Raw genomic sequence first — 6,358 nt, 5'->3', positions numbered from 1 at the left:
CATACAAAGAAGTGCCATTACCCAGCACTTCTTTAGAGTACAGAGATAGCCAGAGATGTTTTTCTGTTGCATTAAAAAGTGCCATGTCTGGATCCAGGCATGTCTGATGCAGATTCCTAGCCTAGAACTCCAATTTCCCTGATTTATCTGATGCAGTAACAGTCATTTAAGAACAAGACTGAACAATGTGCTGCACTATACACATAGATCAAATGCACACGTAAATTGTCTGCAAATAACTCAGAGACCAGTGTGTCTTTGCAGAAATCAGTGGATAAATCCTTGCAAATTGACACTTCCAAAAAACTGAGCAGTTTGCAGAAGGCACAAACAAAACAGAGACACAAGAAGCAAGTTAAAACTGAAATGACACATCCCTGGTACCCTTTGCAAATGTCCCAGTCTATTGGCAGCTGGGCTGCAAGGAGAGAGGATGGAAATGAAACAAAAAGGGTTTCAGTTTGGACTACTGCTATGAGCAGCGCCCAAGCATGCCATGCCCTGAATGTTTTGCTGAGACAGACGCGTCTGCCCATCCAGGACAGTCACTGGGAACCACACACTCTTGGATGTGGTGGTGACCCCATCTAGCCATCCCTAGAAGCTCAGCAGTATCGGATCTGGGCACCAGTAGGTCACCCCATAGTAAAAAATTGATGCCAATCTCATGTGGCAAGATGGTGATCCTGCTCTTGAATTATCCAGAGCACAGATGGGGGGTGCGGGCGTTATGCCACTGGCGAGTGGTGCAGATGACAGCTGATCCTCCTGCCTTCATCAGCCGTCTTCAAGTACACCTGACATAAACTCAGCAAGTTACCCCAGCCACATATTTTGAATATATTTGAACCTTCAGAGATCTTGCCAGAAGGGTGTCATGTGCCATGGGCTTGCAGTATTTGTTACCTCCTACAAGGATCCCTAAACCATGAATTTCCCTGTCACTGAACCACAGCATCAGTTCTTCCCCAGCCCTTCTCTTTCAGCAATAGGAATCCAGGACACTGGATCAAAATCAGCAGTTTTGCTGGCAGGGGCCCTGAGGTTTGTTACTCACACTCCTGGTGTGGGCACGAGGCTCACAAATCAATATTTACCTAGGAGCACATAGGATTTGACAGGAAAGCAGAGATAAGAGACCTCAAAACACTGTTCGCTCCATCTGGCTGGCTACAGCAGTATGTCAGGTATTAAATATAGGTGTTAGTCTACCCCTCACAAAAATTGCCAGTGATGGAGATCCCACCAGCTCCCAAGACAGGCTAATCCAGTCCAAACTAGCTTTAACATTTAAAGGGTTTTTTGTTTGTTTGTTTGTTTTTCCCAAAGTCTAGTCTTCTGTGGTACAGTTTAAGCCCACTACTTCATGCCCTGTTCATGGTGGATATAAAGAACAGTTCAAACTTCTCCTCTGTGACATATTTCACAACTCTTCAGATGTCTTCCCCCAAGCCCTCTCTAGACTGAACAACCCCAGCTTTTCTAGTGTTTCGTTGTAGTTCATGTTTTCTCCGCCTCAAAGCATCCTCGAAAGGATTCTCCTTGCATTTCCCATGGGTTTTGGCACATGGCAGATGTAACAGGATGCGGTGAACAACCCACAGCCCCTCCAGGGCAGGCCTGTGCTCATAGCACGGGCTACTCAACACTGGCAGCAGCATCCAGTTTCTCTCATGTATCAAACACATCATCTGGCCTTGGTCATCTGAGTACTTAAATAATTCACCCTGAACTCATCCCCAGTGGCAAGGGAAAGGTGTTTTCAGCTTTATGCACTGGAGCACTTAAGAACACCTCCATAATTAAGAATTTAATGAACTCCTGCCTTAATCTTCCCACATAAGTGATCTCTCCAAGCCCAGGGGTTGTTGGGGAAGGGACCCTTCATTGCAGGTCAGGCTGGGGAGGGAGGAAGCGAGGAACACAGCCTCCTTTCCACAACCACCTCCATCAGTCTCTAGCCCTCTCAAAAACATCAAAAAACAAAACCATCAAAACCCAAAGAAGAACAGCAACCTTTGTGTCTCACATCCCCTCAATCCCCATTGATCCTGTTGTCCAAGATGTTTAGCCATACCACTATAGCAATAACACATTTCAGTACCAAGAGATTCAAAGAGCTGAGCCCAGGCACCTCAAACAAAGTCCTCAGGGCATGGTGGCACCCAGCCCTTGCCACCTTTTGGGAAGCAGCACTTACGAGGCTTAAGTTTAGATATCTGAGTTGACAAATTCTGCTCCCGGGAAAACAATTGCTTGAAGCTGTTTATAAGAAGGAGCCCACCACCCTCTCCCATCCCTTGCCAGCATCTGATCTTACTAGGGGATGAGAGCTACTCTGGCTGAAATCCTCCTCTGCTCAAAAGAGAAATGGCAATGCACAAAAGACCTCGCAGTCACCTGCCAGACCCATCCAGAAACAGAACCAGAGACTGACAGAGGCTAGAGACCAGGGAAGTCAATATACCTGTTATATCACATCTAGTGGGATCAGCAAGCTCTCGTCCAAAGCAGAAACCACTCTGCCAAGCCCCAGGTCATGACTTGACCCAGGGCTGCTCCTGCTCCCTCTGAGCATATGGGACTCATAGGAAAAATCAAATGGGACACTTGGAGCCACTCTGCCCTGCAGCTGTACAGGACTGCTGGGTCTCTGCTGAGAACCAAAGCACAGGAGATGCTTGCGACAGCAGATAAAAGGCAGTGCTTGTGTGTAGATGCAAAGGAAAGAATTTACAGGGATAAGGAAAACCAGAGACGACTCACGAAATGTTTGGGCTACTTCACTCTGTGACTCCTAAGAAGAGCTCATCTCCCTCTGCAGCTCTGTGGGATACAAGTATCTGCGACGCATTCATACTGTGCTGTTGCTGGCATCAGCAAACACTCCAGTGGCAACTCCAGGAGAAGTTCAGGAGAAACCCCTCTTAGCGGTGACAAGTCCCATGTGAGGATGAGGAAGCAAAGGCAAACACGAGGGCAGCCAGAAAGGTCCTTTTCAGCTCAAAATGTACTCAGATCTCCAGGCACCCCTTTCTTCTCCTTATCTGTGTCCTTCCAGACAAGCATCACTCCTTCCCTTTTACCTCCACACCTTCTCCCAGGTTCAGGTGTACCTCCATATGCTTATATATTGTGTTTAATTTAATGCAAGCTCCCTCTTTACACCTCAGCCACTCTTCAGGTTCTCCATTACCCTCCATCCCGCCATTCCCTCCTTGCTCACAAATTACCAGCCTGCTGTTACAGCTGCGGTGAGGCATTTAGAAGCCATAAAAACATCTCTCATAAGGTCTGGCCTGAATCTGCCATGCCTCAGACCACATCAAACATTGGAGTGTTTGAATTCATAAGCATCTGACCCTAACAAATATCCCAGCATCTGGGCCCAGTGACCACCTAAGGGGCGAACACCACCACAACATACAGTAGATGCAGAGGCCAAAAGACAGGACATCTGCATTAGGATCTGGAGCAGTTCAGTCATTGCCAGGAGGTAGCAAGAGGCCTTGCATCTTGCTTTGCATCTAGGTTTGAAGCAGAGTGCTCCTAAAATTTACAGGATGTCTGCAATCCCTGCCCATCTCTGCCATGCAAAGGTAAATGGATAGAGGAGGGAAACAGCAAACCTGAATCCATTGACTGGGAAAGCCACGGGAGCAAACAGCAAGCAGGAAAACATGCATCAGTAGGAGAGCAAAGTTTAGGACTCCTTAGCAAGTGAGCCATGAAAGCAGTAACATATGTTTTTCAGCTCCATAAACCCAAGAGACCTCAGGTCTTTCCCTTGCAAACAGAGACTTTGTTTGCTCTCAGATAAGAGTCCCCATAATCACAGGCATTTGGACAGGGCTGCTTGTTTCCCACTGCTTGACAGAGAGTGAGGAAAAGCATGAGAAATAGCCCCAGGGGGATGATGGAGGAAGGAGTAGGGGAGGAAAAGCAGGAAGCGTATTCAGCTGCACAGGCTGAACGCAGAAAGTACCGCAAGTGGAGCTTGCTTGAGAGGCCAGTGCACAAGCAAGAGAGAGTGCCCTTGTCCTTTTTGGTGCTGTAAAGCTGGAGCATTCATCTTTCAACGGGTAAACAGGTACAGCAGCCAAACCTGGCATTGCCCTATAGCTTTTTCTTTGGACCTTTTTTTAAGTCCGTGCTTTCTCCCTTTCCTTTCTCCTGCATCTACCCAGCTTTCTCCAACACAATATCCTACAACATGTGGGCAGGTGGGTGCAGGGCTCTTTCCAGATATTACAAACACACTTCCCAGTCTCTACCAGCAGGTAGAGGTTTGGAAAGAAAAATACTTGGGTACCAGCAGCCAGATGAGGGACACGGAGATGTTTTTTCCTCAGCACCTCAGCATGGTGAGCTTGCCCTGAGCGTTTTGATGGCATATGAAGCCTGATGCAGACAGCAGATACGGGTGATGCCCACTTTGCCCATGCCACCATGTCCAAGGGATTTGGAGAGAAAGTGAATGTCATGCTAGGCAGAAGAGGTGCCTTGAGCCTGAGCCAAGCCTCCCTGGCACCTGCAGCTCCCTTGCGTGGAGACTTTTGGTGCCATCCCACCACTCTCTGGGGCATCGTTTCCTGCCCTTCCACCTGGGAGTCTTCCACAGCATCACACCAACAGATGCAAAGGAGTAAAATCAACCTCCTGGCAAGCTGCTGGTTGATCATCATCACCACAAGCTGCACACAGACCTTGACACCAGTCAGAAAAACTCAGCAAAGAGCATCCCTTAAACCTGCATTTCTACCCTATGGAGTCTTCCCAGGGATCTGGATCACAGCCTAGGATCCCTTTTATTTGACCATCATCTGCCTTCAATTTCTTTTCAGGGAATTAATGAGATTTAACACAGGAAAGGAAAAAGGATCAAATAAAATAAAGCTAGTCATAATCTCCCTATGATAGGGAATATACTCTATATCCCTTCCTTTCTCTGGCAGATGATAATTATAATTTATCACTAAGACTTTCAACAGTTTCTTTGTAAGCCCTAATTATACCTTACTTCTGTCTGGGATCCCAGGGAGTATGTGCAGCCTGGGACAAACACGTGCAAAGTATGTCTCATGAATTGATTAGCTGTCGGCTTTGAGGTGGAAGGTCACAGTCATTAGCACAAAGAAACAATAGGGCCTAACACAAGCAATAACGAACGAATGTGGAAGTAGAAGGGGTTAACAAGGAATAACTGCTCCTGCAACTGCAGGGACAATATTTCTCCATTTCATTTGTTGTAGTACACCTCCAACGTGCAATGGCTGTGGTTTTCAAAGCTACGGGGAGGTTTCCACCAAGGTTAACGCTCTGTATTTTGTAATAAGCCACCATACTTTGAACAGACACAAATAATCAAGCCAGTTTCAAACAAATTAACCTACAAATACAGCTGATATCCTGCATCTATTAGGATCGCACAGGGACTTATCCCCATCACAGAGGACTCTCTGTGCTACGGTCTAAAGGTCAGACACCCAGCAGGAGCTGTGCTGGAAATGGGTGGTGTGGCCTGCTCAACAGTCAGTCCCTCATCTGTGGTCACATGCCAATGCTTTAAGGCAAGATCTTCTGAGGGAACCAATCGATTTTGTGGGGTCATTTTGACAAAATGACCTTGAAACCCCCATTGCCGGGGATGAGCGATATGGCTTTGGTAAAGCTGCTGCCAGCCTCAAACTCCTACACATACCCCTGCATGGTGGTGCAAGCCTCACTCCAAGGTGGGATCTATTCACCTTCAAACAAAACCAGACATGGGCCATGACAGTTTAGGGTAGAAAAGGCACCTTAATCACCAGGTTTATTCCACAGTGACCATCATAGGAAATAAAGCTCCAAAATTGAACCACATTTTTGCACAGAACACTTTTTCCGCTCCCCCAACCCTCCCCCAAAATTGTTTGGTGTCTCTTTATCCCTTCAAGGCACGTCTCTCAACAGTCTCTCATGCTTGGAGCATGTTTGTCCACAATGTCCGGTCCCTGGGGATGACTCATTATCTACAACCACTTGCAGCAACCTCATTTAATCATAATCATCGTCATTAGAAATTACAGCTGTTTTTCTTCATCTTGAAAGCACTTTGTGGGCTACGATAACAAATGTGTGCCCAGGAAATTATTGGCCAAGCAGGCGTTTACAATACATTTTACAGAAATGCTTTCAGCTTCGTAAGGAAGCGGGCAAGGTGAAATCCCTTTGTAAAAGGGTCTCATGGCATTACCACAGATTTTTCCCTCTCACCTGCTAGGAACAAAATGAGTAGAATAAAGCTGATGAATAGTAGCTTAAAAAAAAAAAAAAAAAAAAGGAAGAAAAAGAAGGGGTGGAGAAAGACTTTTCACAA

This window comes from Pelecanus crispus, chromosome 1 (genome assembly GCF_030463565.1).
Source record: "Pelecanus crispus isolate bPelCri1 chromosome 1, bPelCri1.pri, whole genome shotgun sequence".
NCBI lineage: Eukaryota > Metazoa > Chordata > Aves > Pelecaniformes > Pelecanidae > Pelecanus > Pelecanus crispus.
This window is presented reverse-complemented; position numbering follows the sequence as displayed.